The sequence below is a fragment of the Anas acuta genome, chromosome 1 (assembly GCF_963932015.1).
Source record: "Anas acuta chromosome 1, bAnaAcu1.1, whole genome shotgun sequence".
Taxonomy (NCBI): Eukaryota; Metazoa; Chordata; class Aves; order Anseriformes; family Anatidae; genus Anas; species Anas acuta.
In genome coordinates this window covers 19,356,591-19,375,578 of record NC_088979.1, presented here as the reverse complement: position 1 = coordinate 19,375,578, position 18,988 = coordinate 19,356,591, and the positions used below count along the sequence as shown (strand labels likewise).

General features: G+C 38.5%; 2 protein-coding genes across 8 annotated transcripts in view; both read left to right on the top strand.

Moving 5' to 3' along the window:
- ZDHHC20 (zinc finger DHHC-type palmitoyltransferase 20) overlaps positions 1-18,988 on the top strand; it is a 319,226-nt gene that overhangs the window by 10,457 nt on the left and 289,781 nt on the right. The gene's annotated exons all lie outside the window — the stretch shown is intronic.
- MICU2 (mitochondrial calcium uptake 2) overlaps positions 1-18,988 on the top strand; it is a 150,036-nt gene that overhangs the window by 10,555 nt on the left and 120,493 nt on the right. The gene's annotated exons all lie outside the window — the stretch shown is intronic.

The following is an 18,988-nucleotide window of genomic DNA, read 5'->3' as shown; positions in this document are numbered from 1 at the left end:
CAGCAGCTACTTTAAAAATGTGGACAAGTTTTAATATAATGTTTTCAGTGGAAGAAATGCAATCTTTCATATTCTGATTCTGTGGTTAGGCCTGGGAGGTTTATAAGCACGTGAGAAACAACTGAGTAATGGAAGTAGAGCTTCTTAAACAAGATGCAGATTTATTCTATTTGTGCCCAGCTGGGTGAGCCCTACAATGTGCAGATACTTTTCTTGTGCTGTGACTTACTTGGTCTGAAATTATTTTCTTAGCCATACACCAAATTATCTGGCAGTGCATGCTGCTATTTTTTCCTTACTTAAGCGACAATTTTTTAAGCTCTGGAAACTCTTCTCATTTAAATTGGATATAGCTGGACCTTCCCATATAAAAGCTTCTCAGCAAAACCTTAAAATATGTTGAGACTAATTTACAAGAGCTAAACATGCTCTATGTTGTGGTTCAAATAAACATTTTAATTTGCCAGTCAAAGTATGTGTGTATTGCTGCTGCAATACCTTCTGAGGAAAAATAATTGTTCCCTTTTTTCACATAGAGCTGTAGTTAAGCACTTCCATAAATAATTTTGTGCTTATCTTAAGCTTTCTCCAGCGACTTTGTTGAAAAGAATGCTAAAGACTAAGGTCTTTAGCTAAATACATTTAGGCTGTGAGCTATGTGAAGAACTCATCATCAAGAACAAAAATGGCAGAATCTAAAGCAACTCTTATGCTTCTGGATTAAAATTAATTAAACTTTAATTTAAACTAATTTTCAACTCAGCTGAAGAACCATCATGGACAGTAAGCAGTGTAACGTATATAAAATTGCTTTTCCTAGAACACAGTGTTTTCTGTTATTGTGAATATGCCTGTTGTATGGAATGTTCCTACTCAATCTTCCAGAAAAACATCGTAGGAAATTGCTGACATACTTTTTTCCCAGCTGCTGTTAAATTTGGAGAACTGACAATGTCATATTGCCAAAGGGTGTTGCATTGTTTAATTTTAAGATTCATGTTCTTACTTCTCTTCAGCCTCAAAAGTGTAAAATACAAAGGAAAATACGAAAATTTCGGTGCACTGAAATTTTTATGTGCTAATTGAGCAGAGTTTGTATAGCACTATACAGTCGATTCTTTATGTGAACACTTCTGTAAAAAATAATGTGGTTTCATCTGTGAAAATGCCATCTGTTTGCTGTATGTTTATCATCAGTACCTCATTTCACTGTTTGGGATGAAGAGGTCCCTGGACAGTACTACTTCTTGAAATGACAGTGATGCGTTCAAGATGTATTGTCAGCAGTAGTGAATTGTAGTCAGATTCCTTGCTGTAAAACTCTTAGAGCAGTATATAATGTTACACTACTGATATCTTTTCCTTCACACTGTACACTCATTCCTAGTGGTAGCATTTCCAGTGTTTCAGAATAGTGATACAAACAGCACAGAGTGCTTATACCAAGTGCCATCGCATGGTTGATTCATCTGGGGGGAGATTTCTGAGAGTGTAGATGTCAACCTGATGGCACATCTATTTCACTTCTTCATGCCCTATCTGCTAGTTAACTTGATCTTTCTGGGGGTCTGGGAGCTTTCCCTGCAGGACTCTTTCCTCATAGAAGGCTCTACAGGATGCAGTTGTTCAGAGGGTCCTGGGTCCTCTCTTTTTAAAGCAGCCTGTGAGTTGGGTAGCTCTCCTGGCAGCACTTCAAGGACCAGCAGCCTCCACACCTCGAACTGCCCTGCGCTGTCACTTTCCAGGAGGGAAGGAGCTTGCTTCTACTCCCTTCATTGCTTTGTTGCTGAAGCAATGGGTTTAGCTCTGAATACAGAATTAGAAGGTGGAGGGTAATGTGAGGTAGAGTGGCTCTCGGGTCAGACAACGTAGGGCTTAAATTCTGGTTGTGGTGTACAGGCCCTTCTGTACAGTTCAGTAGAGTTCCCAATTGTGTATCACCTCTACAAATTCATGTTGTGGACATCTGTTTCTAGCCACTGGAAATATCCAGTTGATCTACTAGGCCAGCAAAAGTGGATTCAGAAGTTGTTTGCAGTTCTTTGAAGTGCATTACGCTTCATGCATAATGTTTCTTGTCATCCTGGAGGCCATACCTGGGCTGTTATTTTGCCTCTTCAGGCCTGGAGATAGTCACGTTTCCCATCACTTCATGTTTGAGGGACACTCCCAGCCATTTAGTGTCCCTGTGAATGTGTTTGGCAAAACAAAGTTGATAGAGGCAATATCCTTTATCAGACCAGATGCTGTAACTGGGAGGATTCCACAAGTTTTTGGTCACCGCACAAGTCCTTAGCTCTGAAGTAAAAGCAAATTTAAAAGCTGAGCAAAAGTTGAGGAAAGATTGCTCTGCTGGTACTTCAGAAACTGTAAAATGTGCCTTCTCTGTCAGCAAACCTTGAATAGACAGCTGAGGAGTTACTGGTAGTGATCAGCCTATGTTCAGGTAGTCATGACATAGTAGGGATGTGCTTTTGATTGTGAATAGGGCGTGGGCCCTGGAGCTCGTACTTTGCAAGGAGCAAAGTCCATGAATAGTTTCTTAAGAATGTGAAGATAGCATGCTTGCAGCACTCGTGCCCATACCTCGGTTGAATATTTTTTTGTATTCAGATATTTTGCTGAATGCAACAAACTTCAGTTATAGACAGCTCAAAAAAGCCTATTCTGTCTTTGCAGGAAAAATATCCTTTATTCTGTTTTTGTACTGCAGTCTTTCTACTTAATGTAATAACTTTTATAGTAAGGGAAGCAAGAAGAGAAAGTGGCTCTAGTGTCCTCCAGAGTTTGTTCTGCTGTATTTTTGGAGCTAATGTATGCACTGAGTAAAGTATCCTGTGTTATTGCATGCAATAAGTACACAAAATAGCATAATTTAACTTTCCATTATATATAAAACAAGTGTTCATGAAATGTCTGACAAAGAAATTAAATTCTTTTTATATATATATATAAATAAATACAATATATATTATATATATATATATATAAGCAATTTACCTACCACATATTATCCAACCTATTACAATGCTTTGACTAGAGACTAAGTTGAGCTTTGTGGTGTGGTCATGTAGTGGTCGTAAATGTTCAGCAATCATAAATCATGCCTCAAGATTGGACTGCCCAAAAACGTAAGGTTTTTATTTAAGATCATGTGGTTATTTTTATTGGTTTTGAACCTCCAGGGTTGACACTTCCCAACTGTAAAGGCTAGAAGTTTTTCAGAGAAGTTAAGCTACTTTCTCAGTGTTAGGAACAGTAATGCAACTTTAATAAAATTGACTGTTTTGTTAATATTCTTGATGAAACTAAGTGGTAGGTTCAATATATACATATATATGTACTTTTTGATTTGAGAATGAAGAGTAGTAAGAGTCTTAATGAGTTCTTTGGTGGCATTTGTTAAATCACAAGGTGAGAAACATCTGTTATTGAAGTGCCAAGTTGCAGTACTCACCACCATGCAAAAACAAGCTTTTAAGAACAGAAAAATGGCTGCAAAAACTGATGACTGCTTTCAACTTGTCGAATTCCTAGTTGGTCATCTATTTTATGTGCTGTCTCCTTTCCATGTAAGTTTCTTCCATATGGCTTACTTTCTTCATTTAAACTGAGGGCTAGTGACCCTCAGTTCCTCCAGATGGAAAGAGGGAAAGGATTACTTCCCACACAGAAGAAACTTGAGAAAATTGTAAGTTTGAAGGAGAAAAGAAAAGGGGGGGGGGGGTCACTATCAGCCTAGTGTTAAAAGTAACAAGGCCACACTTGATCATAACAATAACTATACTGAGAAATCCTGGATATCGATATTTGCCTACAAAAAGCGTCAGATTTTCCTGTAGCAGTAAGGCTGCTGGAGAACTGGCAGTTCTGTTTGGGGTTTGGGTTTTTGTTATTTTTTTTGTTGTTGAAAAATAAGGAGGTTGTAGTAATCTACACAACTTCAGAAGATTTCTCCTGTCTAAAAGAATGATAACGAAGAGAGATCATTTTTCAGAACAAGGAAAACCTGAAGATTGAGGTATGGAATATTTAGGCTCAAATCCATGCTCCAGACAGAGCACAACACAAGTAAGCATCTTACCACCCATGTTACTACATGTTCTAGGATGATCTTTTTAAGTTGAACAACGATAAAAAAAAATTCTGGGAAGTGCTGAAACTGTGATCTTTCTTTCCAGCCAGTCCAGAAAGGTCAAGGCTTAAAACCAGACTTGTATTCAGACCAGTTTATTAAAAGGAAAAAGCTTTCTGGAGATTTGTCTTTTTTATTTGTTTTTAAGTAAAATTATTTAGGTTGTCATGGTATTGTTATGTGTGTTAAAACATGATTCCTGTAGGTCCAGAGTGAAAGATAGGCATATAGTTTCAAACATGTACTATTTCTCAGCTAGATTTGGATATAACTGGATAAAGAAAAAAAAAATAAAGGAAATGTATCATGAGCTTCTCTATACCCTATCAGTTTGCAAAGAACTTCCTCAAGAAAGGCTGTTTTCAGAAACAGAAAGAGTCAACATAATTGTTTTTATGGACCATTAAAAAGGGTCACACACAGATAACTTCGTGTGAAAGTACAGTACTGTAACTCATGTAAGCGTCTGTGTGAACTATATCATTACTTCAATTTGCCTGTTTTTTTACAATACAGTGTTAGATTAGAGGTGGAAAGATAACACAATAATTTACAAAGTGCTAAACTGGGTTTAAAATCCTCCTTAATGGTATAGCCTGAAGTATGTATCTCAGTTGTGTTAAAGATACTCAAGTTAAAAATAAAGGGGAGGAGGAAAGGCATATCTGCGGTGTCACCGAGGCATGTGGTAAGTTGATGTATAAAGGGAACGTAATGGATCTGCTTGGATTCCAGCCAATGTTGCTGGACACAGGCATTCAGCGAGGCACATTCCGGGGCATTAAGTGCAATCCCTTCCCGAAGCGTGGTGAGCCTTCTGTGTAATTCATCTTCCCTGCAGTCCACTCCGCCAGGAGCTGGACACGCGGCTTAGCCGATTTCATTACCACTGCAACTTCTGTGCAGTCACTTTTTCAATTCAAGGCAGCATTCAACTTCTAAACACTTACAAATGGGTTAGCTCTATTTGAATACACTATATTCACTTTAAACTTGGTCTTAATTGGAGTAAGGTACTTGAATCTTGTTTCTGCTCTACATTGTGAACGAATCATTGGAAGAAGATAGCTTTTCAGTCTGTATTTTTTAATTTATAAATGCTATTAGTTTTAGCATGCAAAAATTAAAGGTAGTGGGCTTTCTTTCTGAATACTGTGTCATGTTAGCAACTACTCTGATACTATGATTTTGCTACCTTGTATAGGGGAAAAATGTGATGCATTTTAGTGAGCACAAAGAGAAGGAAAGAGGAATTCATCAGTGGAAGCCATCAGTGAATTGCAACAGTAAGTGAAGTGCTGCAGTAGAACTTACCCTCTAGAGGTGTCCGAGATGGAAGTTTTCCTCCTCCAGACTTGAAGAAGCAACACTCCCATTTTCCCTACCAGCCTAATTTTTCAATTATTTCCATTTTCTTAGTCATCTAAAGTCAATATGAATTAAGCGTACATCCTCCTGTTGTGTCTGCTGAAATAAAAACCTAACAGACATTCAGAAATGTTTTGTTTCTTTTGTGAACCACCTGCAGACTTAGCTTGGTGTCACCTCGTACCAGGAGGTTTGGGTGCTATCAGGTCGTGTGAGGCTGGAGAGGAAGCAGAGCTGTGCTGACACTAGAAGGGTTGCCTGCCTGCTCCATCCTATCCCCTCGAAAGGGTGGGTTACCTCTGATTGCCTCATGACAAACAAATAACATTTCTTGAAATGAATACCCCCAAAGTCATCTTTGACTACCAGGATAATTTGGCTACTTGTTTTATGGGGTGGCCAGAGCAAGTGTGAATGTATAGACTGTAGCTTTGTTGTTTCAATGTGTGTAACCCATTTATAGAAAAGAAATGTTATAAAAGCATTTAGCAAAACTATAAACGTTTATAATATTATAGCTTTTACTATCAACTCATCATGCTAACAGCTACGATTACTGTTCTTTGTTAATTAAAAGCTGTTTTGTAACAAAAAGCTTCAGATAAATATTTAATGTCAAGCTGGGCTGAAATTAATCTAAAAGATATTAATGTGCCCGCAGTATCTGTGACCTGCACTTCGTTGTGACATTGTGCTTCCAAAATATAAAATGACCTGCATTTCTAGTATATGAATGTTTATATTCACCTTTTAAGAGCTTAATGTCCCAAATCTAATTTTAAAATAGCTCTTTTTTCTGATGTGCTGACAGCAATTAATCGTTATTCAAAGATAATAGTATTGCAAGCTAAGCTTGTTAAATTAAACTGCTTGATTTACCGTTCATTTCTTCTGCCTCCTTAGAGAATCTTCCTAGTTCAGTGCTGCATGATATTTTCTCTAGTTGTGCATGTGAAGAACTGTAGTCACTGGAGCTTGGAGAGCACATAGGCATGGGTGGTATTTTTCTTTAGCATTAGGAGCAGAGGGCACTAAAGTCTCTTCTTTTCTTTGTTCCTTCTACCTTGCTTTAAAAAAAAAAAAAGCGAAGGTCCAAAAAAATCATTTAATGCTGTCATTTCATATTCTCCATACTTCTGGAACAAAGCTATTTAAGCCTGCGACCTAAATAGCTGTTCACAGCTGCTGCCAGCTTATACCCTGGTGCTAGTTAGAGCTACTCACCATAACGCTGGAGAGACTTCTTTTAAATATAGTATTTTGACACACTTTTAACGCTTTGTTCCTTGGTTAGATCCCTTGTCTAAGCCTCTTTGTATTTCACACATTGAGGAGAACTGACGTTAAGCTTATCTCTGTTAAATGTGGCGAGCTGTAATCACTTAATGAGAAACAATTTTTAAGAACAAATAGAGGTAATTCAGCACTACTAGTATGACATTGCATAAAATGTTCTTTGCACAAGTCAGTCTGTTTTCCAAACAGCGCAGTCATGTTTGGTTTTGGCAAGGTCCTCTGGTTCTACACTGCTGTTGCAACTGAGGTACTCTGTACCAGCTTTTTAACTACACTTTTCCAGTAGCTCTTACTGAGCCTTCCTGAGCATTTAGAGCATTTCTAAAGAGAAAATACAAAGTTAAACCAAAGGCAGTTATTTTTATATTGGGAAAAATATTTGTAACATTCAGAAATGACTTTTCTTCTCAATTCATATCTATTTGTTCCACAATCCTATTGAAGTAAAGGTAAGAAAATAAATGTCTGGATCTTATGTTGGTGCTCTTGTGTAGTGTATGAAAGTGGCCCACTGAAACTTTTGACCTACTGATCTCGCTTCCGAGGTAAGGATTTTCTAATTATTTCTTCCAGTTCACTCTTATGTTGCCTTCTTCTTGACTTTAAGAAGCATCACTGGCCACTGTGGCTTCCTGCTTTGAGTTTCCAGTCTCACTCTGTTTTGACTTAAAACTTTTTTTTTTTTTTTGAGGAAGAGAAAAATAAAAAGTTAGAAATAATGAAATTTTCTTTCTGCATAAAGTAGTATAGCTTAGTATTCTTTTAAAGAACAAAAATATGTTGTCCACGTTTTAACCAAAGCAATTAACTTTTTAAAAATTATTGCTACTAATTTGCATCAATATCATTGTACCAACCAAGTTGTACCACTGTGGGATATTTACCACTCTGAAAGTCTGCAGCATCGCAGACTTCCAACTTCTTTTATACCAGAATGGATGACAAGAATTTGAGTATCTCAGTAGTATATAGGTGTAAAATATTCAAAATAAATACTAAGAAATATGCAGAAAATATTAATTGGAAAGGAATGGCAATTGTTAAAGAGTTTGTGTTGACATGGAAAGGAATTATACACATTCTGTTTAGTGGATTCTGTAACGCATTAGGTTTTTTTAGCTGCTGTATTAAAGATGGCTTGGGCTTCCCTCAGTGGAAGCTTTAATGACTAGCTTGAAGCCATTTTCTTTAAAGGAATTAATATTTAGACATAACATTAGCCATGGAGGTAATTAGAATAATTAATGAATAAAATTGCAAGGACTGTAATTTGCATTGCCTAATATCGACTTTTATAGCTTTCTTTAAAGGTTTTTGCTAATTAAAATGTTAAATTGGTTTAATTTCAAGAACAGGATATGGAAAAAGGCATTGTGTTAGTTTCTTTGTGGGCTGCATTGGACTTGATGCTTAATTGAAATCAAGCGTGGGTTAATAATTCACTCTTTTCTCTAAGCACATACATTGATTCAAAAAAATAATAATAAAGATTTAAAAATCGCAATTTTTTTAATTTTTTTTAATTTTTTAAAAAAATCTGATATTTAAGTGTATTTTCCAGTTGGATTTGCTTGTTTTTACAAAGATTAAATATTTCACCTTATAATAAGTGTTGGTGGTGTGAGAGGGAGATGGGCTTCTAGATGGGCCTTTAAGTTCAGCTTTGTGTCAAAATCAGATACTCCCACGGGTAAAAAATGCCCTTTAACGGAGCTTAAAAAGCTTGCATCATGATTGGCATGCTCCATGGATGTTTGATTGCACAAAGCTAACAACATTTGTATCTAAGAAAAACTAGAAGCACTACAGGTATTTTAAGCATTGATATTGAATCTAACTTTCTGGATTTTAGTATTCCTCCAAATCCATGATTGTACTTAGGAAGTTCCTTTCTGGTCTTTGAAATCATTGTAGAAAATGGACATTGTTAACTGCTGTGGGAGTGGCATCCCAGAGCTTCTGATCTCTGGTGTTAAACCTTTTGAAGCAGAAAAAATAATAGCTTAGAAATCCTGGTTGAAGATTACTTTAAGAAAAATGGATTTAATAAGTGGTTGCTTAATTGACATGTGACCTGTAAGGTTAGAGATGCCAGACAGCAAAAATACAGTGAAAGAGTTGGGCTAAACTTTAAATAATGCTTTCAAATGCTATTATACGTACAGATTGTAATCAAAATGACTATTTTATCTAAAGCCCAAGTAGAGACCATAAGAATTGGTACTTTATAATTATCAGTAAATTGCTCAGGCTGTTGCTCAGCCCAGCTAATTGCCTTCCCTTCTATGCTTTCTTCTAATCAAAGAGAAAACAAAAGTATGAGCCAGCTCAGTAATGGCCAACGTTGTGTAGCAGCAGCTGTCGTGCTCACGGGTGTTTCACTGGTGAAGCAAGTTTGGGGCCACCTGTCGGAATGGGGTACTTTTGGTTTTAAGGTAATTACTGTCTTTGGGTACTGTTGGGTATGGCAGGGCCTTTGGTATTAATGTCGGGATACCCTGTTCCTATCCTTAACTGTGTATAGAACATTTAAAGTTGCTTTGCTTGTATTATGCGTCTACGTTTTGTGGATAATAGAACTAAATTACCATTTTTTCAGTCTTTTAGGTATTGTCATGCTTCTAAAAACGTTCATGAGATAATAAAAACTGTTTTTTATTTCAGTGATAAAGTGACGGTTCTTGCTTTTCTTGAATTACTCAGTTCCTGTGTGCCTGTACTTGATACCTGCATCTGAAAAAGGATAATGCCTGATGATTACTAACTTTTATTAGCATTGTTATGTGATGTGATGGCATGTAGCAGTTGTGAGAGAAGATACTGTTGTCTGACATATTAATCCTGACTTAGCTGGAGTATTCACAGACCGTTCACATAGTCTTCATTACTGATCATTAATCTTCCATGTCATACTTTCTTCAAGTATTTTGTTTGTGATCATTCTGTACTTGGAATCCAGATTTAAATATACAGAACATGAAATTAGTGAGTAATGTGCTGCCCAGGGAGGGTTAATGGAGCACTGGCTCCTCTTCATATGGGCTTTCATCAGAATTGTTTAAATGTTTTCTTCACACCGGGCAACTGAATTCTGCTGCCTATTTTTTGATGTAAAGTCAGAAATAGTTACAGGCTTTCCAGACATCACCTATAAAATTGTTTATGAAAGTACTTCTTATCAGATGTTTGTATTTAAAAAAAAATTGTATTGTTTTATTATAGGTTGTTCTACTTCAGCCGCTTAACAGTTAAATGCTTTAGTTGGCATCTGTGAAGTGATTTGTAACTTTTCTAAGCCTGTTCCCTGACCATGCAGAACTAATAAATGGGGAAAAAAGAAATAATGCTAATAATTTAATATGGAAAAATTAATGTGTATGATATCAATATCAGTATGGTATCATTAATACCATGAATGTCTGGGGTTTCTTGATCAAATACCTTTTAATATGTTAGAAGAAAAATTGTTTTCTGTGTAATAGTGTTTTTATGAAAAGTTTAATTTTAATTGTAGCCTTTTTCAGTACCTTTAAGTAACTGTAAATTGTTTCTTAAACTATTAGCAATTTAGTTTATATAAAGATCAATATATAGGTGATTTCAATTTAAGTATGAGGAAAAATTTCAGTGCTTTAAACAGGCATGGCAGAAAGACATTGGCAACAGCTACATTGGGACCCTCAGTAAGTCTGACGATGACACCAAGCTGTGTGGTGCTGTCAGCATGCTGGAGGGAAGGGATGCCATCCAGAGGGACCTAGACAGGCTTCAGAGGTGGGGCTGTGTGAACCTCATGAGGTTCAACAAGGCCAAGTGCAAGGTCCTGCACCTGGGCAATCCCAAGCACAAATACAGGCTGGGTAGAGCAGGATTGAGAGCAGGTCTGAGGAGAAGGCCCTGCAGGTGGTGGTTGACAAGAAGATCAATGTGAGCTACCAGTGTGCATGTGCAGCCCAGAAAGCCACCTGTATCCTAGGCTGCACCAAAAGCAGTGAGGCCAGCAGGGCGAGGGAGGGGATTCTCCCCCTCTGCTCTGCTCTTGTGAGACCCCACCTGGAGCCCTGCATTCAGCTCTGGGGCCCCCAGCACAAGAACAGGGACCTGTTAAGAGTCCAGAGGAGGGCCACAAAGATGATCAAGGGGCCATAACAGCTCTGCTAGGGAGACAGGCTGATAGAGCTGGGGTTGTTTGGCCTGGGGAAGAGAAGGCTCTGGGGAGACCTTATAGCGGCCTGCCAGCACAGGAAGCTGGGGAGGGACTCTTTGTCAGGGGTGGAGTGATAGGACAAGGGGGAATGGCTTTACACTGAGAGAGGTTAGATTTAGATTAGACGTAAGGAAGAAATTCTTGCATTTGAGGGTGATGAGGCCCTGGCATAGGCTGCCCAGAGAAGCTGTGGATGCCCCATCCCTGGAGGTGCTCAAGGCCAGGCTGGATGGGGCTTTGGGCAACCTGGTCTGGTGGGAGGTGTCCCTGCCCATGGCAGGGGGGTGGAACTAGATGATCTTCTAGGTCGTCTCCAACACAAACCATTCGGTGATTCTGTGAAAGATGGCTGAAATTGGTGCTGCCAAGGTACAAAAAGAAGCATCAGTGCTGTTAAGGTTGGGGTGCTTGGTAGAGCAGTAAGACCTTTCTTATGCAGAGCATCAAATATGAAATTGTGTTTTGGAGCTGGGGGCAGGACAGGCTGGTGTCTGTATGGTGTGAAGGTTGGGTTTATCTTAATACATAGGAAGTGGTTTGTACCTTTTGTCACTGGAAAAAAAAAAAAAAAAAAAAAAACCTGCAGGTGATGAGCAACCATAAAAATTTGATGCAGAGGTTTCAGAGGACTTAACCTAAGTTGCTTGCTACTAAGGGAGTATTTAAGTTTACTAGTAACATTGCTAAGTATTTATGTATTTTATTATCTGTGTGAAATAAACTGTTTCAAAATGGAAATGTTTCCCAGTGTGTATATGTAGAGACTTGTTATTTGTGAAGTCCCAGTTGTAAGTACCATTGATTTCTAAGTTCAAACAAAGCTGTGAAGCAGACCAAAAAGTAAATGGTATGGATAATAAAATAATAGCAGTCTTGAGGTCTGTAATTCTTGCATGGATTAGATACATGATATTTCGCTGGCATCGAGTTCAAAAACCTGTTCCTTTACTATTTGTAATTTGACTTCAGTCATGCATAGACTTGTTGACAGCTATTTACTAGAAATCTACCTTTGCAAGAGACTAGTACCCTGCTGTGTAGCGATGAAGGTATCAGCATACCAGCTGCAAGAACTATTTTTCAGCTTTATTTATATGTAAGTATCAGAAAATGGAAAACACTTGCACTTTCAACAGAGCCTGCAAATAAACTTAGTTTTTCAGATCAGTCGCTTGGCTGCTTGATTATGCTGTTTTCTTTAGGATTGTGCTTTATCTTCTATGGTTTAATAAATGTCAATATTCAAATCACTTTTTCAAGTTACCTATATAATAAGCACGTTCCCATGGAAAAAGTGATTCTGCCTAAGAAGTCCCAAGCCCTGTTTAGAGCCTGTTGCGTTACTACATATTAAATACTCCTGCTGGCAGCTCGGAAAGGCATGGTCGGCAGTTGTATCTCTCCGTGGAGATGTTATTCTGTGTGACACAGTGCAACTCATGGTATGCACCAGGCAATGCCATTTTGTAGAATGCATTAGCAAAACCCTTGAGTTTCCATCGAATGAAAATAGTGGTTTATAAAACTTCAGGAAGTTGTCACGTCACCATTAGGAGAAAGCTGTGCTGCTATCGTCTCCTGCCACACACCCTCATCCGTGTCTTTTGGTCAGTTTTATTTTTGATTACACCAAATACCTTTGTATTATTACCAAGGCTTTTGACTTTTTTTAAAAAAAAAAAAAAAAAAAAACAGCTATTATTTGGATCTTTAGGAACTCTACTGGCAAAGAGCTTAGGGATATGGTTTAGTGGGGACTGTTAACGTTAGGTCAGAGGTTGGACTCGATGATCTTGAGGTCTCTTCCAACCTAGAAATTCTGTGATTCTGTGAAAATCTCTCATAAGTAATTTTTTTTTCCTCTGTTTTTGCTCTGTGGCTTTAGTGGCTTTTTGGTTCGAGATGTAGTTGGCTTCGTGAACAGTTTGCTCCTGCTTCAAAAGTTATTTCTACTTTTTATGACAGCTTGCAGAATGAATTATTTATGTCACCAAAAATACTTCACTCCTCACAAATGTATCATATTTACATGTCTCACAGTGAGAGATTTCAATTACTGTGTAGTTGCTCTTCTGCTTTCATAATGTCTGCAGTTTTCATTAGTGTTCAAGATTAGCTCTTTGACACATGGTTTATAGTACAGCTCTAAATTATCCTGTTCCTGCTTAGACATGGAGTTTGAGTCTGTGGAGATTGTGGCACATATTAATAAAATCAGGTTATTCTATTTGATTCTAAGTGTTGAAGAATGTGCACTATCACTTGTCTGCCAGTACAGACTGGTCTATTTTCACACTGTAAAAACTGGTCTTCCATCTGCTAAGTTTTTAGGATGTTTATTATAGCCTCGTATAGCATCATGTCTTCTGGTTCACCTGGCAAGTTGTTTAGACTTGCATTCATACAGAACTTCATGCATTTCATCCTGGTCTGAATGGCTATTTTTATTTATTCCACTTTTAAATTTTTTCTTTATTCTTTTATATCTAAATTGTATTGCCTTCTGTTCTGTTTACCCTGTAAGGAAGGCTTTTTGCGAATATGCAGAAAGGGAGTGTTATTCTGAAGTGTGGATTCAAGCTTCTGTTTGTTTTCCCGTAGTATTTCAGTTGAACACCTCTCTAATCTGTTAAACTCCAAATACAGCAGCATGTTATGTTTAGATAGAACGCATCCCTTCAGCATGGGTGATACTTTACATGTTTTTCCAGTTCTCTGGCAAGGGCTGAGTGTCTCCAGGTATTTATTCAGATAATTTCAGAAAGTTCTACCATGAAAGCCTTAGTACTTTGTCACATACCTTATGGCTTTTTTTTTTGCCTCCAAGGTTTCGTTTTACCCTTCTGTATGTTTGTTACATGTGTGGGACCTGACCACTTCCAGTGCTTTGTGCAGTCTATCAAACATACTTCTGTCAGCCAAGTTGTCCTCTCATCCTCAGATCGAGTAGTTTATGTTCTTGCTAACCATCTCAACCATCCTCACTCTTGTTAACAGGTAGGATGGCTTTCTCCTAGTCAAGTTGAAAGGTCATCATCTACCTGATAGGAAGGTTACATCTGTAGGACCGTTTATTTCTAAGCTAAAAAGTTTGACTAAGATGGTGGTAGTTCTGGGACAGATTTCTCATGTCTCTAAAAGTCTGTTAATGTGTCTCTACATCAGCAGCTGATGCACTAGCTTCAAGAGATCGTACCTTGACTTCAGGAACCTGTGCATATCTGCAGCTTCTACATGCCCACTTACCTGTCACGTGGGAACCAGGGAAGCCCCTTCCCTCCTCCAGCAAGCAGAATGCTGCTGTGTTTTGTCTCTCTTTGGTGATTTGTGAGACAGAATTGCGTGTTCTTTTACTGAATTTTTAACCTAAATACTTGATGCATTTGTGTCTCTCACACAAGTTGGGTATTAAATGTATTAAAGCCTATTTGCATCACAGCAAAATTCCTTTTCACCTGGTTTCACCAGGACCTTTTCTGTGGTGAGGTTCTAGCCCGTGTTTACTAGCTTCAGCCATGGTGGAATGGTTACTTGTTTTTTACCACAGTGGGATGAACTGTTCTTATGCTTGGGCAATGCTGTTCCTGTGGACCTGTTGGCTTTCCTGAGCTCTTTTTTCTTTTCCTTCTTCAGAGCTGTGTTCCAGAGGATGCAAAACAATCAGCATGGGTTTACCAAGGGTAAATCATCCCTGTCTATAACTTGATTGCCTTCTACGATAAAATGACTGGAATTGTGGAGGAGGGTCCATGAGCAGTAGGTGCCATATACTTCAGTTTTAGCAAGACCCTTCAACGCTGTCTCTCAAAATATTCTTGCACTGAAGTTAGGATGCTTCAGTCTGAATGTGTGGATACGATGATGGGGGACCAGCTGATACACTGAAGGGCAGAAACCTACATAGACTGGAGCAATGGGCCAACAGGAACCTTAAATTGAGAAATGAAATGCAAAGTCTTACACCTTTGAAGGAAGAGTTGCAGCCTTATAATGAAATAAGCGTTATAATTACAGGGCTTTGGTTGTCCCAGGGAATTTTGACCACCCTATTATCTGCTGGAAGGACAACACCACAGAGCACAACTAATTCAGGAGGTTTTTGGAGGGCATTGGCCAGCACGGGAAGATGATGTGTTGGACATCATACTTGCAAGCAAGGAAGGAGTGGTTGAGGACGTGAGGGCTGGGAGCAGCCCTGACTGCAGAGACCATGAAATGGTGGAGCTCAGGTTCCTGAATCGGGCGCAAGGCAAAAGCAGATCACAGCCCCAGACTTAAGGAGAACAGACTTTGTCCTGATCAGGGATCTGTTTAAAAAAAATCTCATGGGATATAGTCCTAGAGCAAAAGGAGGCCTGTGTGGATGAATAAGGAACTTAAATATAAAAAGGAGATGCACAAGAGATGGAAGAAGAGACAAGTGACCTGGAAGGGATTCGGACAGGCATAGTCCGAACATACAAGTTCAGGATTGGGAAAAGCAAGGCCCAGCTGGAGTTGAAGGGCAACAAGAAAGACATATAAATGCCTCTGAAAGATGTCAGTGAATGAAAGGTATGCTAGCAAGAACAGAAGGAGAGCGATATTAATAGTTATGTTACTTCAGTGATGCTCCTGGAAGCTAGTTTCTCTCCCTCCCTTAGCTTCGGGTATCAAATCTGATGGTAGGGAAACACTGAAATTTCTTGAATGAAGCACTAGTCAATCCTCTTCTGGATTTCCAGGGGAAATACCTGGCACATAGCTTGCGTAAGTGCTGAAGACTTAAATTACAATTAAGATTAAACACAGTTGTTCTCTCTGTATGGAAAGATTTATAAAATACTAACTTTCTGAAGAATGGATGTCTGAAACAGAGCTCCCAAACTGAGCATGCATTCATAAAACCATTCGTAAAAACAGTGCCTCTTGCTAACATTAAAATAACAGCGGTGCCATCTTACCCACAGGGTTTTAAGTGTAGGAGTTAAAGTTTAGAAACAGTCTTAGTGCAGCAGGGATTGCATGTCAAAGGAAGGATCGTGAGGAAATTAATAATTACATGTTCAAAATGGATTTAAAGATGTGTTGCACAATAAGGATGAAACACTTTCTGATTCAATGAATATTTTGTCTGTTCTCCAGGGAATAATAAATGTAACGAGTATAGTGGAGGTGCGCAGTGGGATTTTACTGCTCTTACATTCATGTTGAATTTTTAACTTTAGTCTGCTTGATATGGAAATTCTAATGTTCTTTTAACACTGGTTTTGCTGTAAGAAAAGAAGCGTGTACTGGGAAATTATGGGAATACTTTGGGCTGCTGCTGTTGCCATTCGATGGTATTGCCATTAGAATGCTGTTCAGCATTCAGAACCTGATAGCGTTGTTGGACTATATCGAGTCCTGTGGGTCTGGGGTTAGGTTTTTGTGACTTACCTGTCTTGATGTGGAGTGATAACATTTAGAATTACAGAATCGACAGGTAATCATTATTTCAGCATTAAAGTTTCAGCTATTCAGCAAACAGATTTAGAAAAAGTAGAGTTATGAATACAGACACGAAAAAATCTTAACAGAAAATATGTATAGGCAAAACCAATTCCTTTCAGGCAATTCCAGACTTGCAAAAGTACAAGCCTAAATGGAGAGATGAAAAATATCATTAGATCATTAGATCTCGGTAAGTAACTTGGAGATGTCAAATACGCAGGAGCCCTACCTTTATTTGTTGTGGAAAATCACATTATATTTAATCTGTCATTTAATATAGAAACTTTATCCAGACTATTAGTGAAAACTTGCTATTGTCTGAACCATTCTTAACGTGTACAGGCAATATTACTTCCTCCATTATATCCTTAAACACATTTGTCAATTAGAATTTGGTACTGTATGATAGATCCTCTTGAGGAAGCTTGCTTAATCTCTGCTTATGGTTGTATTAGATTGCAGCCTTCTTTTTCTGGAACTCGAAATAAAAAGGTAATGTGGGTTCCACTGTTTTTCATGGTTGCCTTAACAAAAGTGTATTGCCTAAAATTCTCTGCAAGATATATAGTGATTATTGATCATTTTAAGAAAAAGATTCATAGCAACAGTGTATCAAAGCTTTTTTTTTTATTTGTGTTTTGCTGACTGTATTCCCTAACATTTCTGGTTTCACAGTTGAGAAGTGATCCTTTTCTCATAAACACATGAGAACAGCCATACATGTTCAGCCAAGTAAAAGGAGAGGAGCCATGCAAGTGCATATGGCACTTTTTTCCTGGTATTTTGGCCGCCTGTGGTTTGGCAGCCTGAGAAGAAACCATCTTTGGCTCACAATTTGTTTGTTTGTTGTTTTTTTTTTCTTTCTTCTTGTTTTCAGTGAACATCTCCAGATTGCACTTGAATTCAAAAACTTTTCGTGTCTACAGCATACAACGGCAGTATTTAACAGCTTAACTGCTTGCTGTATAATGAACCACGTCCTGTTGGATTTGAGCATTTAGTATCCAAGACAGTTACCACTTTCTAATATTTTAAATATAAGCCAAATCAGAAGCTAGAAATGGACTTCAGAGTTCTAACAAAAATCTATATTTGCAATTGAATACGGTGTGAAGTGTCTCAAGTGTAAAAAATTAAATGAAAAACTTGAAAATTAAATCAAAAACTTCTTTGTAACAGTAATGTTAGCTTTCATCATTAATCATATTTCTGATAAGTAACAGAAGTCTTTTGGAAATCTAGCACAACTGATTGCAGAAATATGAAAGAGGTGCTGCACTTCTTTCTGTTTGTGAATATACTTGTTCCATGCAGGTTAGTTGAACATAATGATGTGCTTAGTCATTTCATCCTGTTTTCAGCAGTCTTGCTAGAGCAAGACATAACACAGATTGTTGTTGCAAGACAAGGTCACTTCTGGTGTTCTTTGTAGTGTGCAAAGAAAATGATGACTTTTTGAGATTGCTCCATATTGTGATCCCCAAATTGCAGTCTAATCAACATCTGCAGAAGCTGTGCTTAAATTGGCTTACTGGTAGCCCAGTGTCAATAGCACATTTATTACCACAGCATGAATGTTTGGTCCTGCTGAGAACCTTCAGCAAAAGATATATTAGGGAGAAGTTCAAATTGTCTTTAATTGCATTTAACAAATGAAGACACAGCTGCACTGGAATTAGGAAGTACTGTATTCTGTGCTGAAAATATTTTTGCCTCTCCTCAGCACTGGTGAGGCCATACCTGGAGTGTTGGGTCCGGTTCTGGGCTCCCCAGTGCCAGAGGGACTTGGAGAGAGCCCAAGGCAGGGCCACCAGGACAGTGAAGGCTCTGGAGCATCTCTGCTGTGGGCAGAGGCTGGGAGAGCTGGGGCTGCTCAGCCTGGAGAAGAGGAGGCTCAGGGGATCTCATCTGTGTCCCTAAATCCCTAACAGGAGGGTGCGGGGAGGCCGGAGCCAGGCTCTGCTCAGTGGTGCCCAGTGGTTTCTGGTTGTGTGGTGAGGAAAGGCTGCTGGGAGAGAAGTGGCAGAGTGCTCTGTCAGATCAAGGAGAGTGGCCCATGACCTGCTGCCTTCCTGCATCTGATGGATTGCTGGCAGAAGGGCCAGCAGTGAGCAATTTTCTCCTTTTGTCAAGAAATTAATGTTCCTTAATGTTAAAAGTGATACTCTGACACTAAAATTTCCTCATTTCCCCACACACTGTCACCATCCACATAAGTACATACAGAGATCAGGGCCATCAGTATGACAGAAAACAATTACATTAATGGGGGGGAAAAATGCCTTCAAACACCTTTTCCACTAAAAGGAACTTATCTTTCGTTATCTGTAGACAAATCTATAAACTTACCTGCCTTTACTTAATACCCAGCAATCTTAGGGCTTTTGCAGGATACATTAATGCATTAATTCTTTTCTTTTTTTCCAGCCTACACATTCCTGTTCTAATTTTGTGAAGTGTCTTTCCTGTGTCCTGAACCATGCTTTTTGCATTGCTTCTGCTTCCCCTTT